The sequence below is a fragment of the Neofelis nebulosa genome, chromosome 10, assembly GCF_028018385.1.
Source record: "Neofelis nebulosa isolate mNeoNeb1 chromosome 10, mNeoNeb1.pri, whole genome shotgun sequence".
Taxonomy (NCBI): Eukaryota; Metazoa; Chordata; class Mammalia; order Carnivora; family Felidae; genus Neofelis; species Neofelis nebulosa.
Genome location: NC_080791.1, coordinates 65,351,797 through 65,367,216, shown reverse-complemented (window position 1 = coordinate 65,367,216; position 15,420 = coordinate 65,351,797). Strand labels below are relative to the sequence as shown.

The window sequence follows — 15,420 nt, the reverse complement described above, 5'->3', positions numbered from 1 at the left end:
ATAGAGGGAGAGTTGAGGCTTAGCGAACAGTATTTTTTTTATACTCAGTTTCTAACCTATAGTGAAATGAGGGAGAAGAAAGAGGAAGAAATGAGCTTTGCAGAAGTTGAGCAGAATCAAATGAACAAGCAATAAATTAGCAAACCAAAGTTGGCTAAATTGCTTTACCCTAATTATACAGATGAAGTGCATTTCAGATTAAGAATTATTTCGGGGGAAAAAAAGAATTATTTCAGGAAATAGAAATTCCAGGAAAATACATCTATATTCACTCAAATAATATGAAGGGAACATAGGATTTTTAAAAATTGAAATTAAGGAAAAGAAGGCAATTCTTTTCCAGTGGTGACGGTCATGGGATGTGAGGCTTTGGAGCTGTTGGAAGCCATTCCCTGCCTCAAGGAGGAAGTTGGTCTGTCTGTGATAGTAAGGGCCAGTCAACACTATAGAAGCAGTTAAAATAAAAGATAAGAGAGAAACCACCTTGGTTGAGATAAAAAGGTGTGATGTTGGTGGCTTGGAGTGTGTGGTTTTAGTTATCCCTGAGGCCCTGATGCTTTGTATGCATTTCCTAGAGACAGATGAGGTACTCCAGTATCCTTACAATACATTTCTTTTATCTGAGCCAGTTCAAGTTAGCCTTCTACCATTTGATAAATGCTTGCAACTAGAAGTTTTATATAATATAATAAAGACAGGTAGAGAAGATCCAACATATGAATTATTGGTGTGCCTAACAAAGAGAGCAGAACAAATGAACAGAAAAAAATTAAATATATGATAGAAAAAAAACTTTTAGAAATTAAGGAAATTCATAATATGTAGAATCAAGAAGGCACGTGGTTCTAGGAAAAACTGAAACAGGATAATACCAAATAAGCACGTGATAAGAAAGCTAGCATGCTTCAAGGTTAAGAAGAGAATCTTCTGGGAATCTGGGAATAAAAAGCAAGTCACTCAAAAGGTGGAAAATCAGACTGACCTTAAATGCCATGGTGATAGTCAAAGCCAGGAGGTAGTGATTAAGTGTTGTTTCTAGAGCTTTGGTGGGGTATATGTGGGAAGACTTGATACTAGTCAAGCTATTGCTTATATAGAAAGGTATTAAACAATATTCTCAAACATTCAAGGACCTAGAACCTGAAAAACTACCTAATGAATAAAATTAGTCATTTATTTGACAAATAAGGAAAATAAGGAATGGAGAAGCATATGATGGTCTTCGAAAGGATTGGCAGGGCAATGCACTTAAATGTTGAATTAAGTCAAATCTGAATAACTGCATTTTGTGAAAACAGAAGAAAATGTAAGGGGTATACAGTTAATAGTGAAAAAGAATTTATAACAAATGTAAGGTGGGGGAAGACAGAAGAGGCAAAGGTATATGTAAGTATGTGAACTCATTTTTCTTAGTGGAGAGAGAGTGAGTAGATACAGCCTAAAGTTGATGAATTTACTGGTCTGAGGTGAAATCTTGGCTCTGCCACATACCAGCTGTGTAACTTCAGATAAGTTTGAACTTCATCTGTAGTCACAGAATCTTCATCTGTATCATGGAGATAATGACACTACCAACCTGCTAAGGTTGTGAGGATTAAATGCAATAATGTATGTGAAGTGCTCAGAACAGTGCCTAGCCCAGAGTAAGCATTCGCTAACAATTACTGTTATTTACTATTACTATTTTAAAAAGAAAATATGGGCAGATAGTTTTATAATCTTAGGACAGAGGTAGTCTTTCTAGGCATAACTTTAAGCCCAGAGACCATAAATGAAAAGGCGAATAATTTGATCTCATAAAAAGTAAAACCTTTTGCATGGTAAAATCACTGTGATAAGAGTCAGTGAACAAAGACTCAAGTAGGGAAGAATAATTGCAATATACTTTACAGAAGGATTGATATTGTTAATATTCAGGGATCACTGATAAGTCAACAAGAAAATATGAGCAACCAGGACAAAAATGGGTGATTTGAATGAACAAACATTTTACAGAAAAACAAAAATTTTTGAAAAAATTCTTAGTCTCTCTTATCATTGAAGAGGTAGAAATTAAAGCCAGATGCCATTTTTTTCATTTATGAAATTGACAATGATAAGTTTGAAAATATTTAATGTTAGGGTGTGGTGAAATGGGCATTCTCACATCCTTTCTTGAGGGCAATTTGGCATTTATCAAAATTAGAAATGTTCACACCTTTTATCTCAGCAATGCTACTTCTAAGAATATATTCTGCAAATATATTTTTCTTAGAGTACAAGGATATATGTGAAAGGATATTGTTTATAGCATTGCTTAAAAGAGAAACAACTTGGAAACAATTTACTTGACTACCGATGTGAGTTTGTTAAATAACTTAAGGTGCTTACATACCTTGGAATATCATATAGCCATTAAAACAGAAGCTGTATAAATATATATACTGATAATGGGAAAGTGGCCAGGCTATAATATTTACAGAAAAAAGTTATACGAGACTAGATACAGTGTTACCTTATTTACTAAAAATAATACATAATTTATTCATATAAATGCATAGAAAATTTCTAGAATGTTACACAAGAACCATTAAAAGTAATTGTGTCTGAGGTAGAGAATGGAGATGTTGTAAACATTTGTTTTCATTTTGCACCCTCTGGATTCTTCCAGTCTTCATTATAGCAATCATCTTTTAATTTTATGGTAATTAAAGAAAGATAAGCTTCCATTGACTGGTGACTGTATTGGTTTTGAAAGTGGAATTCAATATTTTGGGAATAAAATTATTTGGGGGTAGATAGCAAAACAAATCAACTAAGTTCAACGAATGTTTGTTCAACAAAAATTAAGTAAGCCCCAACTTTGCATGAAGGACAGTACTGACTGTTCTTGATGCTTACAAACCTGGGGAACATATAATGCTTGATAAATGCTATAAATAGAGATTCAGACATTTCTCCTAGAGGTTGCGGTTTCCTAATTAAAACCAGATGAAATGAGATATGTTTGCAAACACTGTGTTCACTACATGACCATTGTTGTGATACCAACCTAGAAACTAGTACCAAGGACAAAAACAGTGCTATTGCTAAGCTTTGTGAATTAGGCTATGCCAGATTGTTGGCTTTGGGTTTGGGTTATCATCATAAAGGCTGCTGGTGGTATAGAGAAGATGTGAGCTGGTATGGTAATGATAATACTGATGCTAGGAAAAGAAGATCCAGCATTCCTGAACAAAAAACTAGATTTGATCCAATGTTGTATTTACCAGTGATGTTTAGATTTTATGTCACTATATACTTATGACTGTAAAGGCAATGATTTTATGAAGAAGATTGTACTTTCATGGAGCCAAGCAGATCCCAGCATTTCTGAGTTTGGCCATATAATTTACACAAATCATTTAGAAATTGTGACTTTTTTCTACTAGGGAATCTGTGATTTTTCAAAATCTTGTGATTCCATTGAACTCAAGGTATTTGAACAATGGGAAATGATTGCAGTATCCAGTTGGCATTGGCTGTTTGATTCTAAATACCCACATAGGTCTGCTATTAACGCTTGTTTTGAAAACCTGAATTTGCTGCAGTGTAATTGATATATTAAGAAACAATTTAAGCATAAATGAATTTTGTATTTGCTTATGCACAATTTTGCCAGCAAGAAATCCCAAGTGAGGGGCGCCTGGGTGGCTTAGTTGGTTAAACGTCCGACTCTTGATTTTGGCTCAGGTCATGATCTCACGGTTTGTGAGTTCGAGCAGTGCAATGGGCTGTGCACTGACAGTGCAGAGCCTGCTTGGGATTCTCTCTCTCTCCCTGTCTCTCTGCCTCTCCCTTGCTCACTCTCTTTCTCTCTCTCTCTCTCAAAATAAATAAATAAACTTAAAAAAAAAAAAAAGAAGCACCAGGTGAACATAAAATACTGCAACTAGTTGAACTGAGCAGTGTAGGAATACAAAAAATGGCATGTGCTCACACCTGGGATATCCACCAGCTACCACAGTTAGAGTGTCATGAGCCACACCAACCCGCAGCTGGTGTCACATCTTTCCCTCTGATTTCAGATAACCTTTCCCCAACTTAGCAATTAACTCACAAACTACAGCCTTCCAAGCACTCACATCTGCAAGCAAACTTCAGGTCTTTTTCAAGGTAAGGTACCATATATATGTATTTCTTAACCGTTTAACATGTATAAAGATGTGCTACCTTTTTTCCTAGGTTCCTATCTTTTGTGTGTGTGTCACTGACAAAGTTTTTGAGTATTGTATCCCTAACTGCATTTCCCTCATAAGTCCTGTGTTTTCTGTTGTGTGATTTTTACATAGTGTAGTGATTTTTAGGAACATAGATGACTCTGTATAACAAAAATGACTTCCTCCTCAAACAAATCTATGCTGATCTCCTTTTTTCTTTTCATTTTAAGTTTGTATGGTGCACCTGATTTGCAAAATTTACATGCACAAACACTCCCTAATGGGTTATGGAAATTATATTTTTCCTTCTGTTGCGGGTGCTCCATTGTACCAAGTTAGCCCAGCATTTCCAGGGTTAAGCCAACGTCTCTAGTTCCTTACTGACAGTTGGTCAGGGAGTTTACATATACTAATGAATTGGGTGATTTTTCTAAATTAAAATTTTGCAAAGGGCTTCATCTTTATCAGGATCCCAAGCACACATGTTGAACTCCTTTGGACTTCTCTAGACCTCTGTTCATTACTCTGCTAATTTTCTATACATTTATTATTATATGAAGAAAATATCATAACAAGTTTGTAGCGTGAAACATAAAGGTGCAAGTAGCATGTGATTGAAAACCACATTTATTGTTTGGAAATGAAGTACTTGTGAGGAAGCTTAGCCATCTTTCTTTGAGGGTTTTGTCGACTCCAGTGATGATTTAATTTAATATAAAATCTTTCATGTTGAGTGTTGAAGTTCTTTTTGAGGTTCCAGCATGATAGCATGGATCAAGGAGTCACAACAAATATATAATCACCTTCTTGACATCTGACTTACAATGCTTACTTACCCTGTACTTAGATTCTGTTCCTTATTCCAGTTGACTCACTAAGTTGCCTTATGAATTATTTCTGTAAAAGTATGAGAAGTAAGAGTGTCTGTTTTGGCTTGAATACCTGGTTTAAGATTTACTTTGCTGAAGTATAGACTTCTACTCAAATTTTAGAAGATAGGAATTTGGCCTTAAGTTGAAATTTACGAATTCTTTTAATTTTTTCTCTCTGAAAGAATCTTTGCCATTTTAGCAAAGGGGCATTACAGTCGTGACCTTAAAATATCTTCTCCTCTTTTTCATTCATTCATTCTTCAGAGAACAAATATTTGTTAAGTGCCTACTATGTGTGGTGCTGTTTTATATCTGGAGAATATGATGATGAGTGAAGATAGTCCTGTCCTTCCTCTCATAATCTGATGGGGGAGATAGACGTTAATCAATTACTGACTAAAATGTGTAATTACAGATTGTGATGAGTGCCATGAAGAAAAAAGTACAAGTTCCTTTGGAACAGAGAAAAACCAGCGAGACCTAATTCGGATAAGTGATTAAAAAAGGCCTTTCTGAGGAAGTGACATTTAAACTGAGACCTACAGGATAAGGAGTTTACCGGAAGGGAAAGGGGGTGGAAGGATTTCCAGGCAGAGGCAAGAGGTTTTGTGATATCATTTTATAGTACTTATGACCTTTTTAGATGCTTATATAATTAGGTACTAGTCTATGAGCAAGACAGTTTATAGAGCTGTGTTACTGAAAAGATGCATATAAATTACATTTTTATAAATGAATTCCTGAATTCCTGCAGGCTTACATTATACTCACTGTGCTATATCATCTGCATTTGATTGATGTTCAGTTACTTCAATTACTGCTAGATTGATATTTCTAAAGCACAACTTTGATGATGCTTTCTCCTGCTCAGAAATCTTTACCAGCTCCCCAATTACCCAATAAAGTCCAGACTTCTCAGCCTTGTGGTCAAACTTTTCCAAATTGGTCCTAGTGTCAATATCCTCTTTCATCTTTAATCACTCCTCTTTTGGCAGTGCTCCATGTTAGCCAACAGAATTTCTGGATGAGCATGGATGCTTTCTTATATGTCCACCTTCACTTGTGTGGTTTCTCTTTCCTTGCAATCTGTTTACCACCTTCTAAGATGGTGCAAGACCCATGCATATTTCCAGACCCATCTCACATGTTACCATCTAATCTCAGTGTCTTTCTCTGATCACCCTGGCTGGAAGTCACTTCTTTTTCTTCTCACTTCTTATGACATTTTATTTTTACTGCTCTTGAGTCACTTCTTCTTACTTTGTTTTGAAGCTGTTTCTAGGCATGTCTTATCTTCCCCGCTAGACTTGTAAGCTTCTTGAGGCCAAAACCTGTGATGGACAAGTCTTTGCTTTTCTCCCTGTGCCTGATACAGTCCCTTGCAATTGTAGGCTCCAAATAAAACTTTTGGAAGGAATTTATAAGTTAATTGTTGGTTGCTACATTTCCCTTCAAAAGTAGTTAATGATTTCTAAACAGATGCATCAGGAAACTGATATATACAAGAATCCTTTGTAATGTTAGTAATCCTAAATTCAGATTTTCTTACAAAGGGATACTACTTGTTTGGGATGTTTATAGGTCTTTTTGCCCATTTCAGTGACATTGATTCACAGAGATTATTTTAGATTCATAAGTGGTGCTGTCATTTCCATTTTTGCTTCCCTTTTGAAGGTTTGCATGCTCATTTAGCCGTAAAAAAGAATGAAAAGAACAAATCAACACCCTCTCTGGTTGTTGATACCCAGCGGGGAGAAATAGATTTGAAAGCATGTCTAGGTAATGTATTTATTTTGATTGTTTTGGGTTTTCCAAGTGAATGTGGCTTTAAATGAGTTTGGAATAGTCCCATATAGAATTTCGTTATTCATTGGTTCATTTGGACCTATACCTCTGGTAAACAACTTCCTATTTCTAACTTTTTATTGAGAAGTTGTGCCCTTCATTTCTGTCTGAATAAACATTTGAACAGCTTTTAGATTGCTCTTCAACGTATAACTGTAAGACCATGTCATGGCTTTAGTTGATGTAATCCTTAGAGTTTTTTTCTACTGAAATAACATCATCTCAGGCGATATTTGAATATACAGGATGGTGATATATTTCTCATAGAAACATTTGTCTTCAAGAATAATCAAAACAAAGTATAGTTGCAGAATAATGTGGAAATGTTTATAATTGACACAGTATTTGTAACTAACATTACTTTGGCTGGAAGCATGTCTTTGTAAGTCTCAGTTATATTCATTTTTTTCCCTTTTGTAAATGGTAGCTTTTTAAAAGAGAAATTAGGGGCACCTGGGTGGCTCCATCAGTTAAGCGTCCGACTTCAGCTCAGGTCATGATCTCACGGTTCATGAATTCGAGCTCTGCATCGGGCTCTATGCTGACAGCTCAGAGCCTGGAGCCTGCTTTGGATTCTGTGTCTCCCTCTCTCTCTGCCCCTCCCTGCTCATGCTCTGTCCATCTGTCTCTCGAAAATAAATAAAACATTAAAAAAAAAAACCCAAATTAAGAGAGAAATAATTTAGGAATTCTTCATCTTTATGATTAGCTCTGTTGTTCTTAAAATTTAACCCTGGAATAGTATATGATTCAGTATAAATTAATGAATATATGTGAATTATCAGAGGGTCTTTTTCCTTGAATATATGATTTACTTTTCATATAAAATTGTAAAAAATTTGAAAAATTTAAAAAAGTTATAAGGAAAAAATAAAATGTATTCATAATTCCTCTTCAGAAACAATCATCATCCTAGGTATTCGTTCATGAAAATCAGTCCCTAGCTATGTAACAGTAAAGACTACATATAAATCTGGGTTAAAAAATATAAAAATCTGTCTTCCTCCCTGGAGACAGTTTTCATATTAGATTAAATTGGGGACTCTAGAATTTTTCTTTTTTTCTTTTTTAAAATTTTTATTTAATTTTTGAGAGAGATAGAAACAGAGTATGAGCTGGGGAGGGGAAGGGAAAGAGGGAGACACAGAATCCAAAGCAGGCTCCAGGCTCTGAACGGTCAGCACAGAGCCCGACGCGGGGCCTCAAAGGCACCAACTGTGAGATCACGACCTGAGCCAAAGTTGGCTGAAGTCGGATGGACGGACACTTAACTGACTGAGACACCAGGTGCCCCTAGGGGGCTCTATAATTAAGAAAATTTCTTTATGATTGTTTTGACTTGGAAATTGTGAATGACTGTTTAGGAAGGTCATGTGACATGAGCCTTTTAAGCTTTTCTAGTTACATCGTTCACATGATGAGTATTTTCTAAAGACTATTTGTTTTAGTTATTTAATCCTGACTTGTGAATTTTAATGTTTTTTTAATGTTTATTTTTGACAGAAAGAGCGTGAGTGGGGGAGGGGCAGAGAGAGAGAGAGAGGGAGACACAGAATCTGAAGCAGGCTCTAGGCTCCGAGCTATCAGCACAGAGCACCACGCGGGTCTTGAACTCACAAACTGTGAGATCATGACCTAAGCCGAAGTCAGACGCTTAACCAACTGAGCCACCCAGGTGCCCCCTGACTTGTTAATTTTAACTACTTTGGTTTATCAACAAATGTGGCCAAGTAAAATAATAGTGTTTCAATTCCCATAGTTAAAAACTATGTATTTTTGAGCTGTTAATCACCAAAGGCATTTGAAAATGTATTCATCTGCTAAATTGAGTAACAGTTAAATCGTCAATGTAGTGTCTCTCTTTTGGATTCCTTGGAATCATGGCATAGGTCAAGATCCTTGGTAAACATGTGACTTTCATTTAGTCATATTTGACACTAGGGGGAAATCATGAATGACTAGATAAAGATCTTGAGGCTAGGCATAGAGTCTGTATTAGGCAGCATCAAATTGAGGGAGGTAATAAGAAGCTATAAAAAGTGAAAACTAAATCATTTTGTTTATTAAGGTTCATTCATTCATTCAGAAATTTGATTTCATTTGATTGTGTGCTTGGTATTATTTTATATCAGGGTTTCCCAGCCCTGGAACTATTGACATTTTGGACTGGATGACTTTTGTTGTGGGGTTGTCCTGTGCATTGTAAATGTTTTGCAGCATCTTTGGCTTCTACCCTCAGATGCCAGTAGGGCTCACCCAGTTGTGACGATTAAAAATGTCCCCAGGCATTGCCAAATGTCCCCCAGCGGGCAAAAATCACCTCTGGTTGAGAACCACTGTTTTAGATGAACATTTAAAAAAATTATTTTTAACATTTATTATTGAGAGACAGAGACAGAGCATGAACATGGGAGAGGCAAAGAGAGGAGGAGACACAGAACCTGAAGGAGGCTCCAGGCTCTGAGCTGTTAGCACAGAGCCCGATGCAGGGCTCAAACTCACAAACCCAGCGAGATCATGACCTGAACCGAAGTCAGACGCTTAACCGACTGAGCCACCCAGGGGCCCCTTAGATGAACATTTTAAAAGCAAATTTTTTGAAATATATTTTGCATTGTTTCCCAATCTCAAATATGTTCCATGTGATTTGGTCTTTCAGTATTTCCCAGGTAGTGTCCTATCTGAAAAAATGGCTTAGGTGTTATAATGGAATATGGAACTAGCCATTTAGGCTATAGAAATACTGAAAAACCTTACATCTGAAAATTAACAATCGATTTAATCATGATTCTATAGCGTTTGTGACATCTTGAATCAAATAATCTACTATTTCTTGATCTGTTGAAAAGGACTCTGGCACAAATTTTTACAAAGAAACCTAATGCCTGTTATTTTTCCTCCTTTAAGAATGATCCTATTCATCTTTTGTTTTAAAGGCTCTGTAACTTATTGGTACTGCATAGAAATTCCATTATTATAGAGACTGTTCTCTGTGCTTCTCTGCTGCATCCTTTTCTGAAGTTATGAGAGATGTGAAACATATTCTGAAAATTCATTCAAAGCTTTACAACTTATTATATCCAGGAGAGACAGCTTTAGGATGGCTGAGGTTTCTGGTTGAAGTACTTCAAGTTGAAATCCATACTACATTAGACTCTCCAACATTGTGACCTTAATTTTCCAGATATTTTGCCCTTTAAATTGAAAGCAACATTTTAATACTATTGAAATCTTCTGGAGGGGCTTGTAATATCAAGGCTTAAGTTGTGAAACATTTTAAACAAATGAAAAGTAAAATAGCAAGTGACTTAGGCCTGTATAATTTTATATATTTTTTATTCCAAAATATACAGTAATAGAAAGATGCGCATGGAATGTGCTTAATGCACTGGAGTTGGTGAAAAAAAAAGCTATTTAGTAAGGAATTGCTCCTACGGTACTGGAGCAGAATTTCTTCCATGGTTGTTTTTTTTTTTTTTTTTTCTTGGCATTGCCTAAAGAGTTTCTCATTAGGAATAGTTGTTAGTTCTCTGAAGTTGGGAAATTTACTTTGTATAAAACTGAGGTCTGGGTGAAATGAAAATCTGCTTGGACAATAGCTAGTGAGTTATCTTGCTTCAGCAGATAAAGCAGGAAATGTAAAACTGTATTATACCACAGAGTCAAGAAACCGAGAACTATTTAAGAAAAAAAAAAAAAACCTCATGGAAAAGGAGAGATGAAAAGCCTCTTGTTCTTTCATTAGTAAATTAGGTCAGTTTTTAAATAATACGCTTATTGAAAAATGTACACATTTTTCAAGTAATTGATATAATTTAATCCAACTCATATCTTAAGGTATAAAACTGAATTCTTTAGGGGCCCTTAATTGCTTTGTCTATTTTCCATTGTAAAATGTTGTTTAGAACCTAAATTGATCATATAATCTTTTCCTTAGTTTGTGGCTCACTGAAGGATGATACATTGAATATTCTTTATTAATCTATAGAAGCTTAAAATTTATGTTAGTCTATATTATAGAAGCTTAAAATTTAATATTTATATATTAAAATTTATATATAGTTACATTATATTTATATGTTTGTATAATACTTTAGTTATGAGTTAGCTATTAAGGGGATACTGTAACCTCCCTGAGTTCTTTTTACACATACTCATGTTAGCTAAATGCCAAATACATCACATGATTATGTTAATGTCAAGTCATTATTGCACAAGTTACTTGGGGTATTCTTTAATGTAAGGAAGCAATTGCAGGTAGATTCTCCAAATCTTTTAATGTCCTGTTGCAGTCCAGAATTAGAGTACTTTACTCTTACTGGTATTGATGTTTTTATGGACACTCCCTTGCTTTGGGCTAAAGGTGAAAAGATTTTTGTCTGTTTGTCGGAGGTTTTTTGGCTGAGAGTTTGGTTCACCGAGTCAGTAGGTCAATGTTTAGTCTCCATGTTGACCAGTTGTCCTACTTCTTTATCTTATTCAGATACACTCTCCCAAATGATTACTCATGACCTCATCAGACCAGGAAAAGAGAGATTTATCACCTCCACTGAGAGAACAACTTTTAGGCTGTAGCAGTGTCCCAAGATGGCTCTCAAGCCCCCCTGGAAGACTGGACTCAGTAACAATATAAAAATGTCTCTTCTGTAAACTTTGCATATCATTCAGTAGTAAAATCCTTCTAGCTAGATCTGACATTTCTTGGATATGGCTGAACATCAAAGGGAGAACAAATTTTGGACAATTATTAAACTTATTCATCCCAGTTTATATCATCACTATATTTGGAAACATTCCTTTTAGCTTTTATGTACTGTCCTCCAGTCCGAATGGTTAATTGGCCAGACAGCAGTAGTTCATTGTTCCATAATTATCACCAGAAACAGTTCCTGACTCCTGACTTTCAGGGACTCTTCTGTTAGGAATTGTAGCTCTAGATTCTTCCCCTTTTTAATACTTTTGAAAGGAGTAGATGTTCTGCTCTTTGTTCAAAGTTTGTAGAGACATGCATATATGTGTGTTTGTTTGTTCATTTGTTCATTCATTCATTCATTCATTTGACATTTGTTGAACACCAGACACTAGTGCAGGACACATCTTGCCTATCCTCTTGAGCAATTCATTTTTCCAGAAAAATTCCTACGATAGGCTTTTTCCCCTAGTAGCAACAAAGCAATCTATGAAATTATACTTATGATTACTAAAATGACAAGATTCACCCTTAATATTCCCCTTAATAGAACATCTCAGCATAGAAATAAAGGACATAAAGAAAACCAAATGAGATTTTAGTCCTGAAAAAATACAATGATTGAAAAAAAAATCACTAGTATTTAGATTTAGGCTTAATTAAATTCTAGTTCAATTGTTAAATAATAATACTTCACAGGCAGTGCTGTGTATTTCCTATTATAGCACACAATGAGCCTCACACCGACATCATCAGACACATAGTGTCTGGTTGTCCTGCTTTTGGTGAGGCTAGTACTGATCAGTGGGCTCAGGTGGTATCAGCTTGATTCCCATCCCATTGTGGAGTCCCCTCAACAACCTTTCTTTTCTTTATTCTTGATGTTCTGAAATTTTATGATTATTGATGTGGACCATTTTTCCTTAATTTTGCTGTGAAATCTGTGGATGCTTTCAATTTGGAAATTCATTTTGGAAATTCTTTACTCCTGAGAAGTTTATTTGTATTATTTCTTTGATAATTTCTTCTCTTTTGTTTTCTCTCTTCTTTTTTTGCTTGAACTCATTATTCAAGGGTTGGACCTCCTAAACATGTCATTTAATTTTCTCATCTATTCACTCTCATTTTCCATCTTTGTGTCATTTTGGTCTATTTTCTAAGACATTTCCCAAGTTTATCTTCTAACTCCTTTAACTTTTTTTTTAAGATTGTTTCTGAATGTTCTTTTGTTGTAGCTTCTTATTTCATGGATATGATTATCTTTTAACTCTTGAGGAACATTACAATTTGGCATAATTCTGCTTCTGGCCTTCCCTCTGCTTTACTTTGAGTTCCTTTCTTCCCATTTGTTTTTATTTTCTTTCACTTTTGTGTCTTTAATAAAATGTCTATTTATCTTTGCCTATGTTTTCCTATTTAAGAATGAGGTATCAAAATTGCATGACAAGCTCTGTGTCAGCTGGTCAAGACAACCTGGTAAGGATCTAAGCCTTTTTTTTCTGGGGACTGCAGGCAAGGAATACTTGTATGTCAGTGTCTGTGCAGTGTGTGTGTGTGTGTGTGTGTGTGTGTGTGTGTGTGTGTGAGAGAGAGAGAGAGAGAGAGAGACAGAGAGAGAGAGACAGAGAGAGAGAGACAGAGACAGAGACAGCTTCTCCAGTGGGGCAGGCTTCATTCTCCTATGTGGTAGCTATAAGCCTGGCTCCTAGCCCTCTGGGCCATAAGCAAGGGAAGAGGCTGGGAAAACTCAGTATGGCGCTTCACTTTTGATCTAAGAAAAACTTGCCTTCCAAGCCAGAGAAGGCACCCACCTGGGAGGGTAACTTCCCGGTCTTTTGTAGGTTGGGGAGGAATAGTAGCCAGGCTGTGCAGAATCTAGGGGTACTTATGAAATTTTTGCATTGACTGGGACAACTCAAATCTGTAAAGTGTTTTAGTAACATTTTAGACAGTAAGCCAAATAATTCAATGCCTGGATCATTTAAGTTTCTTGTATTGAGGGCTAGGAGAGAATAGAGTACCAGACACTGGTGTCTGGGACTAAAGTGACACCTCCCTCACACCCAGGCAGTCAGGCAAATTTTCCATATTTTTCTGCCTCTTTGGTGTAAAAGAAATAATATTTTTTCTATAACTTATTGCTATACCAGGTTTAGGGGTGAGTTTCCGTACTCTTTCTTTCCTGGATATCTTGCTAAGGTGCTTAGAGGATTCTATTCTTCCAGGGAAATATCTGTACTCTTCTCTTTCTCTCTTCCTAAACATTTTATTCAGTATTTTACATTTTTTTCCAAGAGACCCACTGTGCAGGGTCCTTTCAAAGGCAACCACTTCCTAGTCCTTGGTCTTAAGATCAATAGGACCTTACAGAGACATATTTTTATTTCTGAGTATCGCAGATTGCAGTTCTTTAATAATAGCAATTTCATTTTGGTGGATCAGGTGTCACTCAAAACAGTAGAATGCCCAGTGGAACCACAGATCACCTAATTGTTTTCAATGGATGATGATTTAATATGTTACAGAATTGTATATAGCCATTTCTCATGCCTTAGAGCAGTGGCTTTCAAGCATTTAAACCCCAATCTCAGTATGAAAAAATTTACGTTGCTACACACACAGACACACACACATTCACACATATACCTGAAAGCCAGTTTGAAGAAATAATACCTTTATGACAAGTGTTGGACTCTCATATTTTCTATCCTTTTTAATTTTAGAATGTTGTGCTCCACAAATGACTTACAATTTGTAAATCACTGCAGTTGTAGTTCTTAATATTTGCGGGGGGATAACAGATTCTGAACCTTTTTGGCACTCTGATGAAAGCAATGGACTCTCTTTTCAGGAAAATGCACATACATACATTTTTGCATACATTTTCAGTCTTTAGGCATAAACATGGACTCCTTAGTTCTAAAAGTTTCTATGCTAGATAACATTTGGAATTATCTTGCTTTCCTGATAGATTTCACCCAACATGCCTGGACAAATATCAACTGCACAGCAGATTTTCTGCCCTTCCTCCCCTCCTCTTTTTAAATATTACTAATATAGTTTTGCAGACCAAAGAAAGTATGTGATAAATAAAACTTCATCTTGCATATCAAGGTTAAAAGTCTCAGATGAGCCTTATTCTTCCTGGGAATAGAGTTGTCTTTATAGTATTTTGAGTCAGGGCACAAGGACAAACACTTGTATCTGATATGTCAGGAGCCATTGTGTCCTTTACAGAGATATTCCTTTGCTAGGAACTTAGCACATCAGTCCCCTAGCAACTGCAGGCTGATTTCTGGCCATCTTCATTTCTGGTGGAGAAACTTATTTATTATCAGTCACCTTCCCCAACTGTTCTTTATAACCACCATCTGGTAATTAGAATGGGGCTACGGCTTTGTGGTGTGAACTTCTGCCTCCCCTCCCTTTCACCTTTCGTGCTTTCTATCCTTCCTTCCACAAATATTTATTGAGTTCTTTCTATGTGCCAGGTTTTGTTAATGTGAGGAATAACACAATGGTTGGAAAAACTCCATGTCTGGGTGTGCCCGGCTGACCCTTGCCTCATTCTTATGTGGTTCATTCTCCTGTGCCACCAATCTTGGACTCTGTGGCAGCCCTGCTCCTTTCTGCTTTACTGGGATTTGGCATTTAACTTTTTCCTACCCATGTTGGACATTTTCATCTGCAGTTTTTCTTCTGCCTAGAACAACAAACATATACATATATTTTCTTATGCAATTTTTCTTTTGCCTAGTACAACAAATGCATTTTTGCCTTTTAAATAATAAAGTAAATATGCAAATCTTAAAATATATCTGTTGTTAATATGTTC

At 36.0% G+C, this 15,420-nt stretch overlaps 1 protein-coding gene across 8 annotated transcripts in view; it reads left to right on the top strand.

Annotated features, from left to right (window-relative positions):
- Positions 1-15,420, top strand: part of STK33 (serine/threonine kinase 33) — a 175,020-nt gene that overhangs the window by 34,271 nt on the left and 125,329 nt on the right. Inside the window, exon 1 of one of the 8 annotated variants that reach the window (XM_058688145.1) lies at positions 4,116-4,134. The exons of the other annotated variants lie outside the window; for them this stretch is intronic. The gene's annotated coding sequence lies outside the window, so the exon portion shown is untranslated. Of the gene's footprint in view, positions 1-4,115; positions 4,135-15,420 lie in introns of those variants that run through there. 8 annotated transcript variants of the gene reach the window in all.